Source organism: Patagioenas fasciata, chromosome 12 (genome assembly GCF_037038585.1).
Source record: "Patagioenas fasciata isolate bPatFas1 chromosome 12, bPatFas1.hap1, whole genome shotgun sequence".
Classification (NCBI taxonomy): domain Eukaryota; kingdom Metazoa; phylum Chordata; class Aves; order Columbiformes; family Columbidae; genus Patagioenas; species Patagioenas fasciata.
The window spans coordinates 22,144,552-22,170,454 of record NC_092531.1 but is presented as its reverse complement, the minus strand read 5'-3'; the positions used below and the strand labels follow the sequence as shown (position 1 = coordinate 22,170,454).

The window sequence follows — 25,903 nt, the reverse complement described above, 5'->3', positions numbered from 1 at the left end:
ATGAGGAAAGGTGAGCTGATCTCTTATGACTCCTGGCAGGACAACCTTGTTCCTTTGGTCTCAGCGAACCACACCAGTGCTTACTTTGCATCTGGTCCAGTCCTTGACAAAGTCCTCAATGAGCTACTCTTCACCTACTATGACATTAATCTTCTTGAGTTAGCAAGCTGAATTGTTTCATGCAAGTATTTGATTAGCGCCATGGTTGGGTCAAGGGGCAAGGGTGGGATCACAGCAGAGAAGGGACGAATGGCAGAAGAGAGAATGGAAACGATCTTCCTCCCCCTTTTTTTGTTTTGTTCAGATTCTTATGAAACTCCACTGTGAGACGCAGCTTTCTTAATTTTTTTTCCCACAATAGAGAGGAGGAAAATAGAAGGGCTAATTTGGATAACTGGAAAATACTCTGTTTAAAGGTAAAGCAAGAAGTATTGGAAGAGCATTGGGGGGATGCTTTGTGTGTTTCTTGTTTGCCCTGTTCATAGTAAATGTTCTTTTTAAATAGGTGCCAAGCTAATTACGCAAGGTCTTGTCTTCAACTAAATGGCATTTCTCTGTGTGTCACATGGTACTTTTGAAACACTGACTTCTGTATTGAAGGATCGGAAAACTGACATAGAAAAAGGAGAGAATGTGTGCTCACGTCCTTCTTGACAAGGGAGAGCACTGGGATTGCAAGAAATTAGGGTCTGATTGGTCTGATTTCCCTGTGTATGTCTTCTTTTTCCATCTGGAAATTTGTTTGCTGGAGGAATTTGAGCCTTTTCTACATTTGTCCAGGATTTATGGATGTTCAGGGAACTAGGCAGAGACACTCTGCAGCTTGGAGGTTCCAGATATGTTCATGTTACATGTTCAGAACAAAACACAGGGCACATTTGCAGTAAGTCAGATGTTCTTTGGGCAGCACCACAGAAGCTAATATGAGTATTCTCAACAATTCCAACATGATCCAGAAGCACTGGACTTCAGTAATTTATAATAAGCATGCAATGTTCACTGTGAAACCTTGTGAAATATGACAGCCAAACCCTACTGCAGAGAATTGTGGGAGCGTGGCATGCGGGAATAGGAAAGAGTGGAAATAAAACTCGTAGTATCAGTATGTGCAGTGAGCCTGGCCAAAACACTAAACATGCCACTTTTTGACAGCAAAACTTGCCAGAGGTATGTTGAAGGCTGTGAACATCAACTCAACAGAAACCAACTGTTCCTGGAAGGAAGGATTATTTTTTTTTTCTGCTTTTCCACAAATTTTGCCCAATTGGCTGCCCCTTCTTTTCAGCAGGTGCACCACGTTCTCAGGCGCTGGTATGCGGTTCAGTGTGTCTAAGCCCCAGGGAACAATATTGCTTAAAGCTTTTGCTGCACTGTTTCTGTACTATGGTACTTCACACATCCTTCCCTGCCAGAACCCATCCTGTCTTACTGGTGAAGGTGGTACGGATTCAGTAGCAGCCTCCTTCAGTCAGATGGGTGTGCTAATAAAATAAAGGCAACAGGCAAAGGAAATATTATTCAGAGGCCTTGAGGTCCCTAGAGCTATGACTCAGATTTGGGACAGGGTGCAAGGAATTGCTTTATCTCGAATCTTTTGTCTTCTCAAGTGCAGTGTCACTGGTAAAAGCGAAAGACCAGTGCACTCAATGCTTTTCTCCTAATTTTTAAAGGTGAGTTATGTGGATCATGCTCCTGTTAAGCAATCAGAGTCGTACAAGGTTTTCCATGTTCTGGATGTAACTTGGTAAAGGCTGAGGAATCCAGAGTTAAGGCTGCTGCTGCAGACACAGCTCCGGTGCCACTGAGTGTAACACAAGTACACAGTTCCATGTGGGCCACCCAGTGCTACTGTGTACTGGGTTCAGAAAACTCTCAAGTGTTGCGATTTAGCATGGGACTATATAAATACCTCATAAGATCTGAAAAATGGTTAAGATTCTGGTGTTTACAAGATAGCAAAGTAGAAGTGGCTGCCCTAACTGTATGGCAACTGTAGCAGAAATTCCCAGTGTGATGTGGCATTATAAGAATAATTGTAGTAAAATGATAATTACAATCCTCTGACCTGGCACTAATTTGCAGAATTATTGTGGCTGATGTTTCTGAATTTTTGGCAGGGAATTCTGTGCATCCTAAACCATTCCTTCAATCAGATACCACATGTTTTAAGCTTTAGGTTATTTAAAAGACTATTCAGTCTTGGATTAATTTTATAATGAAGGGGGGAAAGAGTTCGTTAAAAAACAAAGCGACGTTTTTATACTCTGCTGTTTTCCAGCTAGCAGCTCTTGCAAGAGGTAAATCACTTACATGAATGCGAGTTTTTTGCAACAGATAAATTTAAGCTTTCTTCTGACTGCACTCAGAACTGAGGTTCGCCAGTCTGAGCACACCACACGTGTTGCTGTGCTGTTATTAGCTGTGAGCGGGAGTTACTGAACAAACTCAAGGCAGGAACTGTGCATTCAGTTTCTTATACTGCTTGCGTGCGCTAATGATCAAAATGGCATACTGGGAACGCTGCATTTAAACCCAGTCTGACAGGGAGGATTAACCGGGGCGAGCACTGAATTGCACTCGACCTTGAACGTTTCTGACATTCTGACAGTAAGAGAAGGTAAATATTGAACGTGAGGGACATCCTGAGCCCGCTATATAGCAGGAAGGGGGGGAAGTTACTTTTACTTTTTATGAATGCCCGAGGATCTGAGCATGCTCTGTGGCGCAGGATACTGAGCAGACTGCAGCTCTGTTCTGTGTCTGTTAGGGAAATGAGCCCCACCTCAGCTAAAATGGGCAAAACATCCTTGGTAAACAGAGCACTGGGCAGAGCTTACACAATTAGCAATCACTCCATGAAACCCAGGCTGGCCACTGCCCAGCTTTAACCGAACTTTCATCCTCCCACAACATTTTGTTTAGAAACTATTTATGTTTTTTAACAATAATACTCACTAGCAACACCCATCCTGGAGGACATCAACTGCTCTGACAGCCATCCCAGCTCCTTCTTAAACTGGGAACAGCAAATGCCAGCTCTTCTAGCAGAAACAATGAAAAGTCAGTGACTAGTACTTAATGTCCTATACATCTTCATTAATGAAAGGGAAACAAATTGCTCCTACAATGCTGTATTGTTAAATTCAGTCCTGCACAAAGGGTTCCTTACAGTCGTGACAATGCGTTCTTCATGATGGAAAGCGACTATGTTGGAAAGATGTCAGTCAGGGAACGGGCTGAGGTCCCTAAAGTCATCTCTGTCCTCAGACTGGTTTCAAATCATATGCCAGAGACAAAAAGTATTTTGTTGATTCCAGTTTATGTGAGCCAGATTATACATTGGCTTCCCTTCAAAAATCAACCTACTTTTGTAATTTGACAAAAAAAAAGAAGATGAACCTTTAGTCCTCTGCTGCTTGCAGTGATGGCTTAGAGCGGCTCCTGGGGGTGGCCAGGGAGTGTTGGCAAAATAACCGTTTGCTCTGTGACAGCTCTGGAATCCAGATTAGCTGGGTACTGGCCAAGAGTTACTTGAAACAGTATTAACCACTGATGGTTCCCCTCTTACCTTTCCTACCAGCATATTCAGCTCTTTGCAATCCACAGGCTCCCCAGCACTGTTAACTGCCTGGTTGTATTGCAGCCACAGCCGCCGCCTCTTGAAAACAGTATCGAAAGCATCACACATCAATAAGAAGTGATGTAGATAAAGCACGAGGATAGAATTTACTTTTGTTTCATAATCCAGTTTCTTTGGATACACTGAATCAATGGGGCTATTCCAGCTCTGAGAATAAGGCCTGCTCATGTGAATACGTGCTTGGAATCCCGAGCTCTGCCAGTTCACACTGGCTTGACTAAAGAGATTCCTGCCTCCAGCTCTCTGCCTGTTCTCCTGCAAGATGCTATCGGGCCAGCGGGAGGGGTGGGGAGGTAATGTGTCTGTCCTCCGAAGCTGCAGTCCAGTGTAGCAGAGCAAACTGCCTTGAAGTTCAGTTTCTGTTTTCCTGTGAGCTCTGATTCAGAGTCCTTGGTGGATTTTGATTTCAGCAGCTGACAAGGTTGCTGCTCCGCTGCCCCTCGTCACTCCAGCAAGTCTTGTAATCAGAGCCTCGGATCTAATCACAGGGGGTTAAACTCTGTTCTGCAAAGCTGTGAGCAGTATGATCTGTCAAAATCATTGCTTACATCCCAGGTCAGTAAAGCCAACTAGCCAGTGTGTATTTATACACTTATACATACATGACTTTAAATACACTGCTGCCAGATAACTATGATCTATCAGTGAGTATTGGATTCCTGTGTGGTTCTAAAATCAAGTTGGTTTTGTCAGCAGTTTCTCAAACCATATACTGACAGTTTTTCACACCAAGAGGAGTAGTAGCAGAGCAGCATTGTAGGAACAGTGATTTATTGCACATATTGCACAAGGAAGTTGCTGTGAAGAATATTCATATTTATGATCTAAATGAGATCATCTGAGTTGTTGGGTTTTTTTTGTTTTTTCTCAAGAACAGAATAATAAGGAAATTTTGAATGGATCCAGGTCTGTGTTGGCATGAGGAGTGATCTTGATTTTTTGTGGGAACGTATCAAAAAATGAACTATGAGTCTGATTTAGAAAAATCATTTCAGAGCTATTTCAGGAGTATAGTCTCCAAACTCTTACCCTTTGGGTGTAAAGCAGGCAAATGTCTGGCTTTGCTGAATAAAAAATGATGCCAGTAGATAACTGCTCGGAATTATTTTGACTGCAGCCAGCAAATGTATCTCATCACTATGGTTGCAAAAACAAACACCCACCAAAGAACTCTATCTGACACAGAGAAAATAATTAAGGGAAATGGAACAATTTGCAGCCTGTATTAAATTCTTCACATTCCCTCACACAACTCAGTAGTTAAAGAGGGCTGAACTCTGACCTTCATGTACATATTGTCTTTGAGTTCTTGCACTCTGACAGTAGCAAGTGGGGTGAACCTTACTTAAAAATAGAGACTTGAGCTGTATCTTCCTACTCAGAACTATTCCATTTCATTTTTTTAATGATGGATGAGAGGAAGTTAGAATCACATCTTTGAATTTGAATTCAAGAGTATAGTTTTACTTTTGAGTCCAAATATTGTTTTACCTCTGGTTTGGATGTAGTTAAAGGAACTTCCCAAAAGTACCTTACTCTGAAAAGTTCTGCCACTTCAAGTTTAATAAAATAAATCCATAGTTAAGCAAGTAATGCAGTTCTATATCAGTAATAGTCTCATGCAGCTGCTGAACCATCAGCATTTAGAGCCAGACTGAGCATGAAATTGGTGCTGCTTTTCTGAGTATGGTGAGTTGTAAACAGGCATTCAGCATCATCTCTTCCAGGACCTGAGGTGACTCCTCTTAGCAGGGCAATCTTGAAGAGAGGAGAAGCCGGAGTAAGGAATTGTGCAGCTGTCCCAAAATAAGGCAGCACCTTTCACGAATCCAAGCTCTAAGATTAATATCATATCCCTCCCAGCCAAAAGTAAAATTTAAAAAAAAAAACAAAACACACACACAAACAAACAAACAAAAGCCCACAAAACACCACTCACACCACAAAACAAATCAGCTCAGTGGTGAGGAACCTCAGTCCTCCAATCTCTTATCTATAGTTTTAGAGTTTTCTGCTGAAGACTGAGCTCAGTGAATCATTGTTCACTTTGTCATGAGTGATTCCATGAAGGAAGAAAAGCTATAAAGTTATATCAGCAATTGTAATGTCCTCCCTCTCCATCCTCTCCCTCTGGAAAGATCCTATTTCTCTGTCTACTAAGGAGGTGCAATGTTGAAATAATACATGTAATACTGTTGTCTTTGTTTCGGTTGGGATAGAGTTAATTTTCTTTCTGGTAGGCGGTATAGTGCTGTGTTTTGGGTTTAATATGAGAATAACATTGATAATACACTGATGTTTTAGTTGTTGCTAAGTAGTGCTTATAGTAAGTCAAGGAGTTTTCAGCTCCCGTGCTCTGCGAGTGAGGATGTGCACAAGAAGCTCCATCCATATCAAAAAAGAGTTGACTGTAAGAAATTCCTGATAATATGCTTGTTATTCCCGACTATGCCATCCAATGAAAAACGCTATCTTGTTTAACAGAGCTTACAGTGAAACCTAATGATATGTGCATACTTAAAAAGGTACTGTAGAATTAAGTAATACAATTATGCCATTCTAAAATCTTTCTGGTATCAGCTTATTTAAAATTAAAGATAAGAGTTTCATGTTAAAATTGAAGTTCATGGATAGCCACAAACACTAGAGCAAATATTTGATAGCTGGGAAAGAAGTGAGGTTGTAGTTCTGACTTCCCTCTTCTAATACACTTTGCACCAGAAATGATGTCGAAATATACTGAAACGAATAATTCTCAGATAGTTTCTGTACTTTGCCTATATACTTTAGAAAAGTAAATAATCTAAATGCATTCCCCGTCCCTGTCAGCAGTAAGAGTGACATCACATAAAGGGAATGTACACAATGCTGAAAGTGTCCTGCTGGTTTGCATTAGCTTCCCTGGTCAGGAACACCCTGTGAAGCACTAGTTAAGCTTTACTAGTTTGAAAATAGACAGATAGCCCCTGTGAACAAAGAGCAAACAAAGCGTTCACTGGGGAGAGAAACTTCCCTGCACCCAGCAAAGAGAGAAAAGCTGTTAAGAACATTTAAAAGGTGGATGCATAGTCATTTCTCTTCAGACCCAAACTGGTCAGTGCTCTTTTGGTACAAATTTAACCCCTTCTCCTCCTCAAAAAGAGTAACACGGTAAGGAGAAGAATGAGAGATAACCGAAATGAAAGTTATTATAAACAGTCTTTCCAAACGAACCCCTTCATCCAGACCAATGTTGACACACTTCCCAAAAGAGATGGGCAAACTGACCTGGAAACTTGGGAGAAAGTGGGTCCTTTAGGCAAGGTGGGGAAAATAAATGTTCTTTTGTGTATAGAACAAATGGTGGGCCTGAGAATGGAGAGTTCTCACAAGGCTTCTGTGGGGCTTTGCTGGGGGTTCTCTGCAGCTGCTGTTCCGCCAGTGTGAGCAATAAAAACACCTGTATCTCGTTATTAGTTGAAAAAAGTTCATTTTTTGAGGATGGATTTGAAAACCCCTGTGTTGAGAAGAGAGCGTGGGGTGGCATTTCTTCCCTTGATACCAATTCAGCTTCTGATATGGTCAGTAACAGCTGCCTGTATAACTGTGGAGCTGCTATAAACGAAATGAAAGGCAACTTCAATGGCTTTTCCTTTTCCTTCCTGAAGTCCAGCAGCTATACAATCCCTTCTGAAATATATGTATGCCATAACAGTAGCTAACCTAGTTCTATTTTTATTTCATGAGGTCCTGTTTGAATTACATAGCCAAAAGCACCTTCTTTTAAGTCCCTTATGGAATTCCTTCTTGAAGCCTTTGAAATATTAACTTTTTTAAAACATAATCTTATCCTAAATTTTTACTTCCTGTGGCAAATGTTTGAGCAACACAGTGTTTGTGATTCGTTGGGTGATGAAGGCGACAGCAGTTTAATAATAACTCATTTAGTGTGTGTGTTACTTATATCTCTACAGTAGCCAGTTAAAATTGAACTGATGCCCAGCTGCTGGTGATAATAAAAGTAGTAGTACCATTGTAGTTAATCAGTGGGTGTTTTGAAAATTGGGGTCCTAGGGAAGATTAGAGCACAGAAAATAAACAAACAACAACAACAACCACCAACCTTGTATTTGAACTGTGTATGTACCGAAAGATCTCAGCCCTCTAGCAGGAGTTATAGGAGGTATATTGAGCAGATGGGCTGGCAGGACAAGCAGCCAGCTGGTTGTGTCTGGCATACAGGTGTTTAACTTGGCTGCTTGCAGATGAGCTACTAGGTGCCAGATTTCTTGAGGGGATCACCTTGTTTAAGAAACTGCGGCTCTTGTCCGTTCCTGTAACAAGTTCAGTGAGTGAGCCAGAACCACTATTTTCGCTTTCTCCCTACTCACCTCTTTGACACAGTCCAAAAACCCCATTCACCTTCTGCCAGAGCTGGATTTAGACGGAAGAGAAAACAGTCTTTGCAGTTATGGCAATATGGTTTTGCTTTTCCTTATGGTAAGAACACAAGATGAAGCAATACCAGACATTGCTGATGTTCAATACTGAAACTGTTGCTAATGTTTTGTCATCCTTCAGATAACTCGTTTTGTTTGTTTCTCACAGACTGGCAAACATTACTTGAACTCTGTGTGCCTTTATTTGAAAGAATGTTTTCCAGTAGTTCCAGGATGAGCTAGTACTTGATTGTAAGTATATTGGGATTCAGTGCTGTGAAATTTTGGGGGTTTGTCCAAATGTTAGACTGCAGAAATAGCTGTATAACACCAGCAAAGCCAGTTTGCTCTTTCCCAAGTTGTAGTGAGCCATAAAGTAAATGTACTTTATACACTGGTAATAGATGCCATCTGAGATTCTTCAACAATGGTGTCAGAAACAGACGAAATGCTGTCTACTAGAAAACTGTCAAATGCAGACTTGGTAGAAGTAGGTTAAATAAATTTGCGGTGAGCATCATATTGTCATTGGTGTGCTGCTGATGCTAAGAGTGGTTGCAGCTGGAACGATCTGAGGCTGCTGTTGGAGCCCAAGCCCTCCTGTTGCATTTTTGTCCAATATTCCAACCTGACTGCCCTGTCGAGAGCAATCACTTGTTTTCTTCTGCAATGTCTGTCTTTCCTGTACGGAATCAGATCTGTAAGAAGCTGGGCAACTTCACTTAAATTCAGACATAAATTTCTGACCACTGTAAAAGGACGTAGTCAAATGTTATTCTGACTTTATTGTCTTTAATCAAGAAATATGAATATATGTAGAATGTAATATTTTATTCTTGCTGCACAACCGAGGCAATTTTTCATTACTTTAAGGTATAAACACTCACAATGCTATTAAAGTGCTCTTTCTAATACTGTGCTTTATGAATGGAAGTTTGGCAGTCAACTTCCTGAGCGATGCATTGAAAATGTAATTGCTACCATCAGGATGCACTCGGTCTGAAGAGCTTGTTGCAAACATCTGTATTTTGTCTTAAGGAAACTCACGTGAAGACTCTGAGCTTGTCAACTTAATTTTTTAGCAATCATTTTTGTTGGCATGAGATTGTGACAGTAGCCATATTCCATTGACGGGTAGCTCCTAATACATGTGTGTGTTTGTGTGCGTGTGATTAAATAACCACATAAATTAACATTATGTATATACATAAAAAGTTAATTTTGCAGTAAATTCGTTAGACATTAAAATTTAAAATAAAGCTACTGGACCATAATGACAGCCTCTCAAGTGCTCTATTTCTATGTGTACACTCTTTTTTCATGGTTGTTGTTTAGAGAGGAGGAGGTATCAGATAACTGTAGAAAAAGGAATGTGTTTATACTTGGGATGAGCAATCCTGTTATGCTATTTCCAAGTCTGCTTTAATGCAGAGTGTTTTCATTATGTTTCAGAGAGTTGGCAAAAAAGGAAAAGAAAAAATGCAGACAGAGCCAAGTAAGAGTGAAATAAAAAATTAATCAAAAGGAGCCCGTGTGTAAAGAAGCATAGTGGAAAAATGAAAAATTTAATGCAAATTAAATATCTGTGCCAATCTACCTCTTAGAGACTACTCTGTTTCAATGGAAGTTCAGTCAGTAGAAAAACAGGGTTATTAAAACCAAGAAAAGGGAGTAATTCTTTGAAAGTAATACGAATTTAACTGATGGAAGAACCAGGTCCACGGACTGTAGCAAGTTTTATGAACACTAAATATAGTTTGAGAACTTCGAACTGCTCTTTTAACTCTTAAATATCTTGGTTTCTACCGTACATTTGTAAATCACGACAGTTCTCCAGTTATGAAACATGTGACTTAGTGGACTTCTCCTAAAAACTGCAATACTGATTTTGAGAAGTGCTCTGCATATTCATATGTGATATGATTGACTAAACCCTTACCACTTAATGATGTGTCTCGAGAAAAGTTGTGGTACCTCTATACCGATTATGCAACAATCCAGCAGTGTTGGAGTATTTAGCTCTGACGGATCTGAAGTATTTCAGCATCTGCCTTTAGAACAGGTATATGGCTCATAATGACCTATGGTGTTTGGGTTGCATTTTAGACAACCACACTGCTTTGTCTGAATTACTCAATCTGCTTATATGATATGCTTAGTTACAGCCATGTTACTGTGTTTTGTAGGTGTGGTAGGTGTGAAGTTATTAGGTAGTAGCTTACAAATCCAGACCAGTCATTGGAATAACATATGGAACCTGGATGGAGTGGTAAAGGTATTATATGAATGCATGGGGTATTTTTGTGCGGACTTACTGATCTTTGTTTAGTGGGTGGCTATTAGAAATGAAATTTGGAAACACTAAAGTGGGTCTGGACAAATGATCTCCCAAGCTGTTGTTAGGACAGCAGCCTGTCCCCAGCCAAAGTCTGTACCGGGCGTTAGCAAACCAGGGACTCAGAAGAATCAAAGGGTAATTGTCATTTGAAAAGCAAATTGTAAAATGTTTGGCACCTTCTTTTCATAGCTGGCACTGCAGACTTATCCCGGTGAAGCCCCTCAGAAGACCAGCATGGGAGAGGGAAAGGACAACCAGCTTCTCACCACAGCCCTGCACCTTGGAGGAGTTTGCAAGTTTGTCACAGACAGAGCTTGTGCTCTTAGCCTGAGGTAAACCATGCAAGGTTGCTGCTCAACAGTCACTTTGCTGACTGCCTCTAAATCAGTTTTTACAGTCATGCCAGTTAGCAAGTTGGCAGTCGTGTTAACCTAAAACAGAGAGTGCAAGCTTTGCTGTTGTCAGCCCTGTGAGGTTGTTCTGGAAGAGATGGTGTGTGCTCCACGCTCCCTCCCTGGGGTACTACAGCTCCCCATAGACCCCTCACTGACGGCTGAATGCCACCAGTTACACTCATGAATGTGTCATTACTGCTGATTTACTGTAGTCCCTGATTTATTATGCAACTCTGTGGTTGCAATGTAATCAAAAATCCATATGGCTTGAGGGAGACAGGATAGGGAAACCAGCATCAGTGTAGGGTTGATTTGAACCCTTAGGTGTTGAATTGTCACCAAAAATATTTGCCTTCTCTTTAATACACGACACAGTAGATCACCTTCTTACCTTAAGCAAAAAATGTATATATATTGAATCAAAAGACCTTGTTGTACATTAAAGAATCTCAACAGACTTAAAAGAGGGGAACAAAAGGGCAGTCATTTAGAATGTGATATCTGAAACAAGAGCCACGTTAAAAAATGATTAGCTGTTTACTGGCCAAAGAAAATAAGTCTGTGTTAGACCTAACCTGCCCGCTCCTCTCCTGAGGCTCATATACCAACACATGAGAGCTCTACAGTGGAAATTTACATTTAATTATGTGCTGTTTTACTTGGTGATTGTATTCCTCTAACCTTATTGTTTTCCAGCATTCAATATTTTAACGCTGCATCTCAATAAAAGGGACCTAAGGGCACAGTCAGTCAGTCCTGCAAAATGATACAAATATCACTTCCACTTAATGACATGTGGTGTTATTCCCAGTGATTGGCCCAGGAGAAGTATATACTTGACCCATGAAGATCTAATTTCATATCTCCACAATAGATACATGAAAAATGTACCAAATATCAGTCATTAACTGTTTCAACTGTAATCTTAATTCTTGATTTGGAACCCATTCATTAATGAGTTTATGCTAGTACAGCATTTCTGTGTTTGCACCTTTTTGTGTAAAGTGACACATGACTCAGTTTTCTTAAAAAATAAGAACAGCTTTACAGCCCATGGGTCCATCTAGTCCAACATCCTGACTCCAAAACTGAAGCAATACAGACAAATCTGTCATGATTCTGTGCAAAACAGCAATACCAAAAACTAGCATAAAATGATTTTGCCACCCAAAGTTTTGGGCCAATGTTAAACACATATGGTACTGAGGAAAAAAGATTGACCTTGCCAAGAGGGCAGAGGAGCTGACAAAAGTTAAGGAGTATATTTTCACCAGTAGGTAGAACTCTCAGCAGTGCAGGATCCCTAGTTTGTGCCTCATCAGGCAGAAGGGTGGCTGGAACAACATCGTGGCCAATGGGGTAGACAATAAATTGCATGAAGGAGTTGAAGCAGCTGTAGAAAATTTAGGAGTGTTGAGAACGTTACTACTTCAGGAGCCAGATCATACTATATCAGTGTGTTCCGTGTCAGCAAAAGTGACCTGTTGAAGAAAAATGTCAGGGAAGAATAAGAACAGAGCAAGAATAAATGATACTTCTGCCATGTACTCTCCTGTTTTTCAGCTATTTTTAGTTCAGGGAGCTTCCTGAACCTCTGGAGGATTTTCTGTAGAGGGACCCTAAAAGATTTATTTTCCAGGAACTTGTTCATACTTGTCACAAACTCACATAAATTTCTCGTATCTATTATATCCTTTAAAAATGAATTTCACTATTGCCTGTTGAATGAAGAAACTTTACACTTTTGAAGCTGGCTCTTTGTATCTTCATTTCTTTGTGCCTGGTTCTTGCATTGAAAGAGACAGCAGTTATTCTTTATCTAATGCTTTTATATCAGTAATGATTTTGCAGCCTCCTTCACTTTATCAAGTCTGAAGATTCCCAGCCTGCCTAATATTTTTTATATCAAAGCTCTTGCAAATCTTTAATCGTCCTTGTTACCTTTCTCAGAACATTTACCAGTTCTGACATATCTTTTTTTATAAGATGAGGGGAACAGAACTGTATGTGGTGTTTAGGGTGTGGATGAGTCACGTATTTATATGACGGCAAAAATATATTTCTTGGTTTGTTGTCTATTCATTCCTGATTCCTCTCTCTTAGGCTTTTCCATGTAAATTTATTTTAAGAGCTACATTATTTGAGTGTTTTACAAAGAAAAAAAAAAAAAGTAAGAGAAATGGTATTTTGGGCCTACTTTGAAACTCTTGGAGCATGGTGAGACTTAGATATGCTTATTATCCATGTATTCTTCAGAAACCACACAGCTCGCTTTCTCGAGTATATAATTTGCTTAGAATTGTGGGTCCGGTTTTCAAACAGGCATCTGTACTTGCATATATGTATTTCCAAGGTCTGTTCATTGATACATACAAATCTTTTGGCAAAATGTTCTTCACTTTCAGCTGAACCGGTTTCTCCCTTAAATAAATGTCATACACATTTTAAACCTCTAGCATTACATAGCAATGTAATGCAAACTGTAGACATTGTGCTTGGGAAATCTATTTACTTAATGTCGGCTAATGCGTGGATTATGCAGCTCTCTTTTAACATGTTCATTACATCCCATGAGATGTTTGGGAATAGGAAAACAATATATTATCTAATCAATTCTGTAGGTTTTCTTCCATGATCTCTTTGCTACTACTGGGCTCTCTTGGTGAAATCATATATATTGCCACTTCCTATGCCGTCTTATGCTCTTTTTTCTTTTCCCTGATTCTCTCAGACAAACCTAATTTTTATCATGTTACTCTCTTAACTTAGATTGTCTTCAGTGCAGTCATTTCTTCACAGCATGAACATTCAAGCTGGGTTTACCTACTTAGCTTGTTTAAGAGTAATATTTTAGAGATGGAGTAAGGAGTTTGGCAGGCTGATTTGCTGGATTTCCACAGCAAATCACAGCTTTGACTAGACCTTGACCAGCCCTTAGCAAACCAATTTAGGACTGGTTTGGGGTATGTCTACAATTATGCTCTTTGAAAGTCTGGCCTCAGTTTTAGAGAGTTGACATTTCTTCAGTTGTGAAAACAGAAGAAAATTATCTAGTATTTACCTCGCTCCTTCCCATGCCAAACATCTCAAATTGAAATAATTTCTGTATTGTAGTGACTCATTCAGGCAGAGAAACTTAATGTACTTTGCTCACACGAATGTTTTAACCATCATAATATTTTGTGAACTACCTCAGTAGTATTAACTCCATTTTACAGCTGAAAAACAGAGATAAAAGTTACTAGAAAGCACACTTTTTGAATGTGGATGTTAGTCACTTTGCCAGTAGCAATTTTGCAACACATCTTCTGAATCTTGCTTTTCAATTTTATTTGTGCAGTAAACATATTGTTTCAAATTTTTTTTTTAAAAATCTATTTTATTTCACTAATGGTCAGATCTGCCAAGAGCAAATAATACAATACTGACTTCATCATGCTAGTAAATGCTGTGCTCCAGCCGTTTATTTAATAGTGATGTTATTTATAGAAACCTCCTTCATGTGATGTTGTTGCCAGTAACACAGATGTCCCTTGAATGCACTCTATTTTAAATAAAGGTGAAAGGCTAAGGAAAATAAAAAAGAACCCACCTTAAATACTTGAATTAAACAATAACAAGCAGGGTGTAGCCGCTCTGAAACCGTGGCTTGTCGGATGCTTGGGAGAAGGGAAGGGTGGGAAAGCTCACTGCTCACCAGTTCCACAGTCTGCTCAGTAAAAACATCTGACACCAGTGATTGTGGCCCGAGAGATACAGTGAGAACGGACAGTGCTTTCAGCTATTGCCATGAATAGAGTGTCTTGCTAGTATTTGGCATGTAGCCGTGAAATAAGCAGTTTTACAGGCGTTGATATACTCGATGTTTGAGAAGTTGTGAATGAAAGCTCGAGACTCGTTACTTGCGTGTTTATAAAAAGAAAGGAAAACAAAGGTTACCGTCTTTAGACTTTTTCCCTCCCCACAAGGAGACTCTGAGGCTCTGCACATAAAGCTTACCCTGAAAGCTGCTTCTTCATGCTCAATTTGCTGTACTTAAACCACATGCTGTGATATTTTCAGTGTTAAAAACGAGACTTAGCGGTTGCTATTTACAGAAAATGTTGTCTCTCCCATTTGACGCTGGTTTGATAGTAAATAAAATTTACAGGAATGTGGGTAGGTCAGAGGCAGAAAAATGCACATTTTACACACAGATAATCCTCCCTGGAATAACACGAAGTTCTGTTGTCTGGTTTTTGTACTGGTGGTGTTGTTTTGGGTTTTGTTTGTTTTGTTTTTATTAGAAAGCAACAACCTGAAGTTTCTGATAACTAAAACTTTAGGGCTTAAATAATACGTATTTACCTGAAATCAACTTAGTAGAAACTAGAACCATGCAGGCCCTGGAAAGGAAAATCACATAGACTTCCACCCAGAACAGCCTTCCAGTAACCCACAATCACCCAGAACTTGCTTTCCAACATATGAGGTCACCTGGAACAGGCACTTGATTTTTTGAATTCTCCTTTTATTGGGGTTTATTCATTTAGTTCTAATTCAATAGGAGTTAGAACCTAAGAAAAAAATAGTGCTGTATAAAATCACGTTTTGCTATTTTAGAAGACTCTCCCAAATCATTTCCACTCTGTCTTCTCTAGCTACAAAGAATTTTATTCTGAGAAAAGGGAGTATTTTTCAGAGCGTGTAGCATGGTTGAGTGTCTGCCATAAAGCAGACTGTTCTCTCCTCCAAAAATGATACAAGCAGGTTGTCGTGAGCCTAGGATCTAGACAGAGTTTGTCTGGCCTCATTCAGCGTATGGAAAAAATATTTCATCTCATTTCTTCACAAGCTGACACCACAAAGCCATTTCATTTATCTTCCCTGACATGTTGTTGTGTTGCTCGATACCGCATGTAGTCTCCCCTGCCTTTGGAACAAGCTGGTAGCATTAAGCCAATCTCCTTCATTTTCACAGTTACAAGGAAAAATGAGATCATTAAAGAGAAAGTTAACTACCAAATAATTATTGGGCTCCCTGTACAGCAACATCAAGCACACCTGTAGTAAAGAACTTTGTTAAGGCTCGCTAGTCAGATACTATGCAGCTATTTCTGTTATTTTCTGTACCTTGCAGCTTGAGAAAATTAGCAACGCTGCTACTGGCAAAAGTAACGCTACTTCCCCATCTGTGTCGTCTTCTAATCAAAGCGGAAAAAGATCAAACCCCTTTCCAGAGAGAAGCACTAAGAAACCTGCAAGGTAACTAAATATTGCAACTTTTTGTTCCTACAGCTCCCAGTAGGGGGAAAAAAAAGTTTAGAGAAGTTTAGAGAAGTTTCTGGCCTGAATGGTAAATGCAGTGGTATAAAACCTGTGGAACATACGGCTATCTTAGACAGGAGCTGCGTTTTACTTGGACAAGAAGAGATCTGTTTCAGACTTCAATATTAGTTCAACTTTGAATGTAAGTGAAGAACAAGTTGCATTTCAGAGACTTTCAGAAGGTGCAAAAAGCTTGACTTACTGCTTCTTTTTTTGTGTGTGTGTCTGTGGTTCTCTTCAATCTGACCCCCCTGTTAGCAACTAGGAATCAAGCAAACCTTTTTTTATGCTAATCCAGCAAATTTCTGCTTATCAGTTTGTTCAAATTGCTGTACCAGGAGCAACTGAGAAAAGAAATTAGAGACACATCTGAACAAAAAAGTAAATCAATGATAAGAAAGTTCAGGATATGTGATGAGGATGCTGATAAAATGAGAGCAGCAAACCTGCAAGCAGAAGCAAGTCCATCACAAATGTGGGACCAGCAGGGTCTCCCCTCCCATTGGAGTCTACTTTGAAGGTGTTTGCAAATAATTTGGCTACATTTCTTATTCTTGTTAAACAATCACAGTTCCCCTGAATTTGCAGCTAGCAAATCCAAGGTCTTTTCAAACGTAGCTTATCAGAACTGGGACTGCTGCTTGTCTGAGGCTGGCTCAGATAAGTGGCATGGAATTACAGGTCTTCTCTCGTGTCTTTTATCATCTATGGTGAACCAAAGTGTCTGTAGATGCTCAGGTATTTGGGTTTCAAAATTAATCCTACAAGTAAGAGTGGCCGTAAAATGTGATCACGGCAACAGTTCTAGAAATGTAATGCAAAGGAGAGAGGAGATGGGTAACCTCTGATAACTGAAATCTAAACTATTGTTAATCAGCCCTGAGTAAGCCATGAGTCACAGCACATCAGAGGTGCCACCGTGGGCCTCAGGAAATCTGAGCTAGTTTCCTGCTCTACCACAGGTTTCACTCTCTGAAGCTGGGCAAGTAATTTAAGCACTTTTGGCCATGTCCAACATGGAGCTGATAATCGCTGACCTTTTGCTTCTGTTGTCTCTCCACAATAAAAGGCTCCTAAACGATGGCAGTCTGTCACTACAGTGCCTAAGCTCCACACAGCCTGATTAAACATTGGGCCCCTTGCACACTGTCGTCTGGAAAAGACCATAACACAGTTCATAAATAATTATGGTTTATAATAGCCCTTTTCTTCCATTCCCAAGGAGAGGACATAACATATTGGGTTAAAAGAACAACTCTCATCTGGTAATCTTAAAAATGTTCTGAACTGTTCTCTAGTCACCCCAGAAGTCAGACGAAGTTGTAAAATCTCTTTCAGCAAGTTGGTGTGATTTTAACATGAATTCGGTTCTGAGCTTGGAAACCCTTCTGAAGGGAGTGTCTTTGAAGAACTACAGTGTGAAATGATCTTCTCAAAATGACCATGGGTCTTTCAAGGTTTCAGGTTTTGTTCCAGTATTTATCAATGCTTTTTGGCTTGCTAGAGCCTTTCTAGCTTGAATTCACAATTTAAGAGGGGAGGAAAAAATTGACTGTTGCAAGTACATTAATGCAAGGTGATTTATTGTGTGCGCTCTGCAAAGTGACAGCGATGACTCTCCGAACTGTCCGAGCAAAGGGAGCTGTTTCTGTCAAATACTTATGGCATGACTGGACACATACTCAAACTAAGATCTTTGTTTAGTAAATACCGAATATTCCCTAGTCCTTTATATCCTGTCGTCATTTCCTTTGTACAGCTTGCAGCTGGAGTTTCAAGCCAATGTACAAAAGTCGTTGGTGAGGCAGAGTTTCATGAGTGTGTTTAACCAAGTAACAGAGCTCTTTTCTGATGTTATTTCCTCTCAACAAAGCTCTTGGAGTTCTGTAGCCTACATCCAAACTAGTCTACACCGACATATTTGTGTATAAGTTATAATCAGTAGATTAATTCATTATCCATTTAAGAAGTATGAATATTCTGTAATACACATATAAATTTATAAATAGAAATATATACATACGTGTATAAATGTATTTTAAAATGATGGGGAACTTGGCTGCCATGTAGTCAGTTTGTGGTTTAGGAAAACCACAGGCTCTAGGGTGGAGATAGCCATTGTATTACTTTAGCTACATTCTCACAGTTTAAGAAGCAGCAGCTCAAAACACTGTGGTCCAGACAGCAACGTACCCACAGTAAAGCAGTTCCTCTGTGTAGGCACATGTGCCTCCCCAGGACTCCAAAAAGAGGTGGGTGGAAGGGGATGTTGGTTAATTCACAAGTGGTCACAGGGCCCTGTGTTTGGGGCAGAAATGGGAATGGAAAAAGGTGGAAACTGTATGGTGGTGAAACCTTGTGATAAGGGACGCACACTGAGCTGTGTGACACGAGGGGACAGCAGGATGACTGTATACCCTAGGTCTTCACATGACTTGCTCCACACTAACACCTATGTACTAAACTGAAATAAGGTCGATTTAGATTTAGATATAAGGAAGAAATTCTTCCCCATGAGAGTGGTGAGGTCCTGGAACAGGCTGCCCAGAGCAGCTGTGGGTGCTCCGTCCCTGGCTTTGAGCAACCTGGTCTAGTGGAAGGTGTCCTTTCCAACCCAAACCATTCTATGCTTGTATTATCCTGTGTGTTGGTTTTCAGTGTAAAGAGGGAAACCAGCAATATCATGGAGTGTTTTTGTCTGTTTTGAATTGTGGGCAGAGAACAGCTTCTGTATTTAAATTTTCCTTTTTTTCCCCCCTAATTAATATCAACATGGATTTTTGTGTGTGTGTGGATTTTTTTTCTGTTATGTTCTCCTCCTCCTCTATGTTTCTGCTCTCTCAGTTGAATGTGCAAGTCATTAGCACCAAGCCAGAGGTAATTAATTGAACAGTAAACATCTGTGTTAGGGTTGCTGCCCCTCTGAGTTCACAGAATCCCAGAATGTCAGTGGTTGGAAGGGACCTGGAAAGCTCATCCAGTGCAATCCCCCCATGGAGCAGGAACACCCAGCTGAGGTTCCACAGGAAGGTGTCCAGGCGGGTTTGAATGTCTGCAGAGAAGGAGACTCCACAACCTCCCTGGGCAGCCTATTCCAGTGTTCTGTCACCCTCACTGGGAAGAAGTTTCTTCTCAAATTTAGGTGGAACCTCTTGTGTTCCAGTTTGAACCCATCTCATTCTCTTTCTAAGCTCTGCCAGAGGGCTTTGTCTATGCAGGGCTAGACAGGAGAAGAGATTGGATGTTCACATCTCTGAGCCAGGAAACTTATTGAAACTATGGGCACCACCCAAGAATGCCACTGAACAACTCTTGCAAGGTAGCATGATTCAGCTCAGTGGCCTAGAGGTGAAAAGTAAGCCATTATTTTCAGTTTTCTGCCTTGTAGAACTTATATGTTCTTCAAAGCCAACAGGCAACACATGCAAATTTTGGAAATATTCAAACTTAGCACCTCCTGGAAGTTGTTGTATAAATTATGCCAGAAAGACCACAGGAAAAAAGAAAATATCAAACCACTAACAAACCCCCCCAAATTTAGATGAGGTAGAATTCATGCTCAGTATTCTTGAAGGGCTCCCAGCCTAAGAGTAGCAATCCTGAACAGATAATGTTCATCAGGCAGCATTCTATTTTTCACTCTTACCAACTCAGACTGTTGTGATCCTTCCAGAGATGTTTTTTCTCATTATAAGATAATGGAACAGCACAGGCTTTTATGAATATGGAAGTCTGAAATTGAAATGGTTCTTTTGACAGGGTAGCAGATGATAAATAACATTATCACACTAAAGGAAGCAATACATGTGCAACGTCCAGGGTATCAAACCAATGATCACCTCATTCAGTTTCACATTAACCTCATTAGATTTTGTAAGTGCAAAACCTCTTTTGAAAAATTACTTCAAAACTGAACCTTACTCTAGAGAAAAGGCTGGAATTTGACCTCTTTCTAATAGCTTTAATTTTTTTCCGTTTTACTTTAATTCATTATGATGTCGCCAATAAATACAATAATTTGTGTCTTCTGCCAAAATACTTCATAAAACGTTATCTGTCTTCCAGGGGGAGCGGAGTGAGGAGTTCTGTTTGTTTAAGAATGAAGTGAGTTAAAAAAATAAAGATTATATAGAGCATGTATTTTATTATTAGACAATTTTAGAGGCCATGTTAAGAATAAAGAATTGCTTTATCGGTCTTCCATGCAAAATGGTTGCTGCCAATTCATTTACACTGCTAATTATCTTGCAGAAATGAAACTGCCTCATGAAGGCTCGTATCCTGGATCACAGCCCGCAGTTTCCCAGTCATATCTGCTCGTGGGAATTGTAGCACAATATTCCCCCAGGTGCTACAATCGGGTCAGCAGCTCTCCCGGGAGCTCCAGCGTAGACGAGGCTCTGTGGGAGCTGGACAGCTTTCATTCTGCTCACAGCAGATGCCATCCATGCTACGGGAAGGAAATATCTGTTTGTTTTCTCCAGGCAGATTATGAAGTAGGAGCAGATCTGTATAATGGCTTTTCTGCTCCATAGCTCCCCAAGGCCATTGCTCAGCTGGAACCAAGGGTATGTGAGTCAGCAGCCTGGCTCTGTCCTTAAGGTGTCAGTATCCTGTACATTATTTGGGCAATAAAACTGCAAGATTTTTCCATTCAGCTTTGTGATATTTGGTGGTGAACACACTTCACTGCCATTTCCATAATACAGTGTTGTCAGTGTAGCAAGAAAAGTCGCTGTAACAGCACAGATTTTGGGGAGTAATTTTTGTATTTCTTTTATTTTTAAGACACTCGAGGTTGAGCTCTTTCTGCGCTATCTGGCTCTCCCACCTGTTCCAGCTGCACTATTAGGGCTCTATTTAGTTCGCAAGGTTCAAGGTCAGCCTGAGGTTGGGCTCGGACCATGGTCAAGAAATGTAAACATGTAAAAGGCACGCGATATGGACACACTTGGGAAATGCCATATGGTGTTCTTCCTCCTCCCCATCCTTGCTGGTGAAAGCCCACTGAGATTTTTGCATGAGTCCTCTAGGAGAGAACAGATAAGCACCTAGGCAAAACTGCAGCATAGCAAGGCTCAAGCTCAGATGAGAGTTTACGCCTCATTCAAAATCCTTAATTGGGCAAAGCTTTGCATAGGACTGGTGTTTGCAGACTTACTGTGTCTGCCTGTCTTAGGTGAGTCATGAGAAGAAATATCATCTCAGTTCTCTGCAAAATGCATCCCAGCTGCTTTAACCTGTTCATAGTGGCTCTTGGGGTATGTCTGCATTGCATAGTAGAGATACCTGTTCTGGCTCCAAGCAAGCTTCCTCCAGAGCCAGAAGCAACACAGCTGTGTCAGTGCTGCTTTGAATAAGACTCGTTATCATGTGCTGATATGTCTGTGTGGCCATGCCCTGCGCTGCACAGCCCCACTGCCTTTTCAGGCAAATGGGATTAACCTTCGAGCAATTGTGTCTTGCGGAGCACAAAGCTTTGCTGTTCTCATGCATTCTTAGGATTCGTCTTAACTTCAGTTTCTGCAAATGCTTCAGCTAATTTTCACCTTTCCTGCCAACAGGAAACAAACTCGCATCCTTCCCACCAGAGAAATCAGCCCTCGTGTTGCTAGCAGTGCTGAACTGTGGTCATGAAGCGGAAGAGTTTGGGATCTCCCAGTAACTCATTTCCAAAAAAAAAAAAAGAGGCTAACATCTGAGTCAGGTATGGTGCAGTGCTCATGTTCTTGCTCTAGAGGTCCTATTCTGAAAGCCCAAAAAGCCCAGCATCACGCAGGATTGCCCTGGAAGACCCAGCATTTACTGGAAGTGGCTGATTTCAGTCCTTTTCTTTCCACCTTACCGCTTTCCAGAAAGCACCTGCTCTCTGCTAATGGTGTGTTGTATGACCCCCATAAAGGGCAAGAGATAAATGTTTCAAACCTATTAGAAGTACAAATTCACAGAAGGTTGGGTTTTTTTGTTGTTGTTGTGGGTTTTTTTCCCCAGCTTTACAGAATTCAGCTAGAGTTGTATTGCAGCACGCTATTTCCATAGCTGACTGGCTTATTGAAGTGACTCAGTTCCACAACCAGGTCTCCTGTGCAGCACATGACTGCATGGAAGGTACCCCACACATAGCAATTTTCCTTTGAAAAACTGGGCACCCATCTGTAAATTCTGAAAGTTTAAATTTAGTTTGCAATTTTGAATTTGTTTTCTCTTGCCTGAAAATTCCCCTGGTAAAAGCAGTGCTTGCTCTTCTCTCCTGCTTCCTCAGGTATAGTGGGAACACCCAGGCCATTAATTGCTCCCAGCTTTCCCCAGTCCCTTTGTGTTGTACCTCTTGCCACCCTGGCATATGTAGGTAAGTCACAGAGATGATCCACAGCCATCTAAGTCAAGGTTAAAGTTTCTGTTTGTAGTCAGTGTCTAAGGTAAAGCTCACCCACCTTTTTTCCTTCATTCCTGTCTTTGCTGCTGCTTTGTTTTTTCCACACTTTCAGGTACAGCTCTATGAGAAGCTGGTTTCAGTGTTGATGTAGACCTAACCAGCCTGTATTTGGTCTAACTCCCACTCTGCATTATTCTGTTTCCTTAGCTGTGATCCTACACTGTGTGTGGGCTTGTGTTAGAAACTGAATCACTGACCTGAGACAACAGCTATACAGGTGGGAATGGGGGAAGGACGAAGGCAGAAACTTGTTAAATTGGCTTCACCAAGTTCTTTTGGAGGATGCACCTTTCTTCTTTCTGTGCATGGCTTCCTCTCTTTCTCTAGCTTTGCCTACCTGAGCAGTCCCACCTATTACATGTAGATCATGTTTCTGGTAATAAGCTCTTCACATCTGTGTGTATAGACATATGTCATAATGAACGGAGCAAAATCAGTCTGTCTTGTACACCTTTTTGCCAGTACAAAGTGCAGTTGTACTACTGGAACACACAGGAGATAGACAATGAGCAGCACATCAGGTTAATCCAATTACAGTTCTGAGTTGTAAGGATGATGTGTTAACGGGGCTTTTCAGGCAAGTGACTTGGCCTCTGGCTGCTTGTGGGGATGCTGGGTGGTATAATGATAGAATTTTCACATGGCCAGAATTTCATTACATCATTTGTTAGTATATAGAATATCACAAGGGAGTTCTACTTTATTTAACATAGTAACAATGAACAGCTGGCTGCATTGCAGTCCTCTGTGTCAGCGAGGATACAGTCAAAATATATTAGTCTAGTTTAAAACATTCAAATTACATTTTTGCAGGTTGGCCAGTATGCACTGTGAATGAGCAAAACAAGGAAAAGACAATTGAATAGTGGAAATAAAATGTCAAACATAATGAGAGTCTGAGTACTATGCAGAAGAAATGTTGGCACGAAAGGTGTTAGAGGGATTTAACCTATGTAAGGGGCATGGATTATAAAGGTATCTAGTTTCCAAGACTGCTCTGTTGCTTAACAGGACTTTAAGCCAAGAGTTATATCAGATACAATGTTTATATTACTATTCTGATAAAATTATGGTTTTACTTGCCTGTAAATTCCAGTGTTAAAAATGTCAGCTATTAGCTCCATTTGTGCCTCTGTGAATTTAGCAGGGACATTTGATCATTCCCAGCTACTGGCATTGCCTGGTCTGTTCGTGTTGTTCTCTATCACCTCTCCAGCCATCCCAGAGAGCATCATCGCTGCTGCTGTGAGGACATTGGGCTTCTCTGCCAGCTTTGATATGTGTGACATAGAGAAGTCCAGAACCATCTGCAAACTAGCGCTATGTGTTCTGTCACAGCCTCTGGAACAGCTAACAGACCATGCTGCATTAGCCTCTTCTTTCTCATTCATTCCTGTGAGGCCTTCATCAAGTTGCTTAATTTTTGTGAGTCTCAGCTCACTAAACCAGAGAATCAGGTTTAAGCATGATTTACTCACGTGTTTTGACAGATGGATAGAGTTCTGTGATCTATTCCCTAGCAAAATGTAAATACTCTGCACAAACTCCCATTCTCGTGGGATTTTTAGTGAAGTTTACTGAAGTAGATATAGTATTATACAAGTTAATAATAGGAAGAAGGGGACTTAATATGTCACTTCTTGCTAGTTTGTGGTATTACCCACAGACCTTTTCAGAGTGTCTGCAAATGTAGTTTTACAAGCTGAAAAGGACATTGTGTTCCCACAGTTGCTATAAAAGATCTTTCTGTGGTATTGAAACATGGAATTGACAGGAAGCTTTCTCTGATGATTGTCCTGATTTTAAGTAGGCATGTTTATACTGTGGCACTTGTATTTCTCTAAGAGCCAATAGAATAACACTATCGTCATCTTTTCTTGCCAATAGGCACAACTATATGTATTCAGCATGTCCAGTCTTACAGTATCTGATTTCTCTGGGCATCAGTTGTTTGCATTGCTTTTCTCCGAAGATTCTCCAGCTCACCTGTTATTCTGCTTTGGAGACAGATGGCCAGAACAAAGTGAGGGTTTCTAGATTTGGCATACAAACCATTGAATGAACAACCGGTTGAGGTTTTGTTAACCAATTAAATGTAATGTAATGTAATTATGTGCTAATAGTGTGCACATAAAACATTTATTAAACCAGACTGTCTCTAGCCGTCATGTCTTCACGTAGTTATTTTCCAGATACCAAAAGTTTGGTTCATTTTTTGAGACACAAGTATAAACTAGAGCATAACTTCTCATTATTTGTGAACGTTACATGTTTCATTGCTGAAGAGCAGTATCAAAGCTTTACACAGGATATTGAAATCAGTGCTGTTAAGGGAAAATCCATCTTCCCTATGCAGAAAGCATTACGTCATGAAGGGATGGAAACAAAGAGCTTGGAGGGACTGGGATAGGCAAACTTCCCTGCTTTTGCAGGAAATGGGTGAAACCTTGCTTGAAATTATTATTCAGACGTTTTGTGCTGTGAAGGAAATGTCTCCTGATAGCACAAGCTATTGGTTTCCTGTTGTGAACTAACAGTTTTGGCATAACCAAGAATGGACAGGAAGGGCAAATGATTGGGGGTCATTTGAAGAACTAGTTCTAATGAAAAGACCAGCCCAAGTAAGCGGAAAGAAATGTGGCCTGAAAAAAAACCTGAAATTAAAAGGGAGACAGGAGAAAGAAGGGGGATCAGTTGCTGATTGCTATAGTATCTTTATGGTAATAAATAAACAGCTTTTTTAAAATCGCACATAAAGTTTTAGCAGGTTTAGCAGAAAGCGGGGGGGATGCTGTTGCTGAGCAGGAAGTATCGCGGGGGGGGAGAAAGCCCTTTGTATCCTACCTAATTAGAGCCTGATTCAACAAATATATATCCGGCTTCTACACTGAGGAAAGCAATTTTTGGAAGTTTTCACAGACGTGGAATTATTTTGGGGTGTTTTTTTGTTTTGTTTTTTGGTTTTTTTTTTCAACCAGAATCTTCTGACAGAGGCACTTAGAGTGCTATTTTTCAGCCATGGTGTATAAATAGCACTGCCAGCAGGTCCCCGAAACTGCCTTAGCGCCAGGCCATCTTCTGGTCTTCCCTTCAAAGCAAAGCAAGCACAGGGAAAGGCACACACGGCATTTTCCTACCTCAGGCCGCCTTCCCAGCCTACTGCAATGGCAGAAAGGAGGTGGCTTCCCCTCGTTTTTCACTGGGGTCTCTGGGGATCGATAGATACCACCTTCATGGGCTCACTAATGCCATGCCAGAGCTGCCCTCACATTTGCATTGTTGCCTCAGTCGTTATGGCTCTTGGTCCTAAGGGGACTGTCCAAAACTGTCCAGTGCCTCATAGAATCATTTTGGTTGGAAGATAAGATC

The 25,903-nt window shown here is 40.6% G+C and overlaps 1 long non-coding RNA gene across 2 annotated transcripts in view; it reads left to right on the top strand.

Annotated features, from left to right (window-relative positions):
- LOC139828961 (uncharacterized) overlaps positions 1-25,903 on the top strand; it is a 59,785-nt gene that overhangs the window by 13,364 nt on the left and 20,518 nt on the right. Inside the window, exons 3-6 of one of the 2 annotated variants that reach the window (XR_011741113.1) lie at positions 8,228-8,310; positions 10,586-10,728; positions 21,663-21,805; positions 22,361-22,447. This is a non-coding gene — a long non-coding RNA (uncharacterized lncRNA). The remainder of the gene's footprint in view (positions 1-8,227; positions 8,311-10,585; positions 10,729-21,662; positions 21,806-22,360; positions 22,448-25,903) is intronic. The other variant, XR_011741114.1, reaches the window with a different exon arrangement.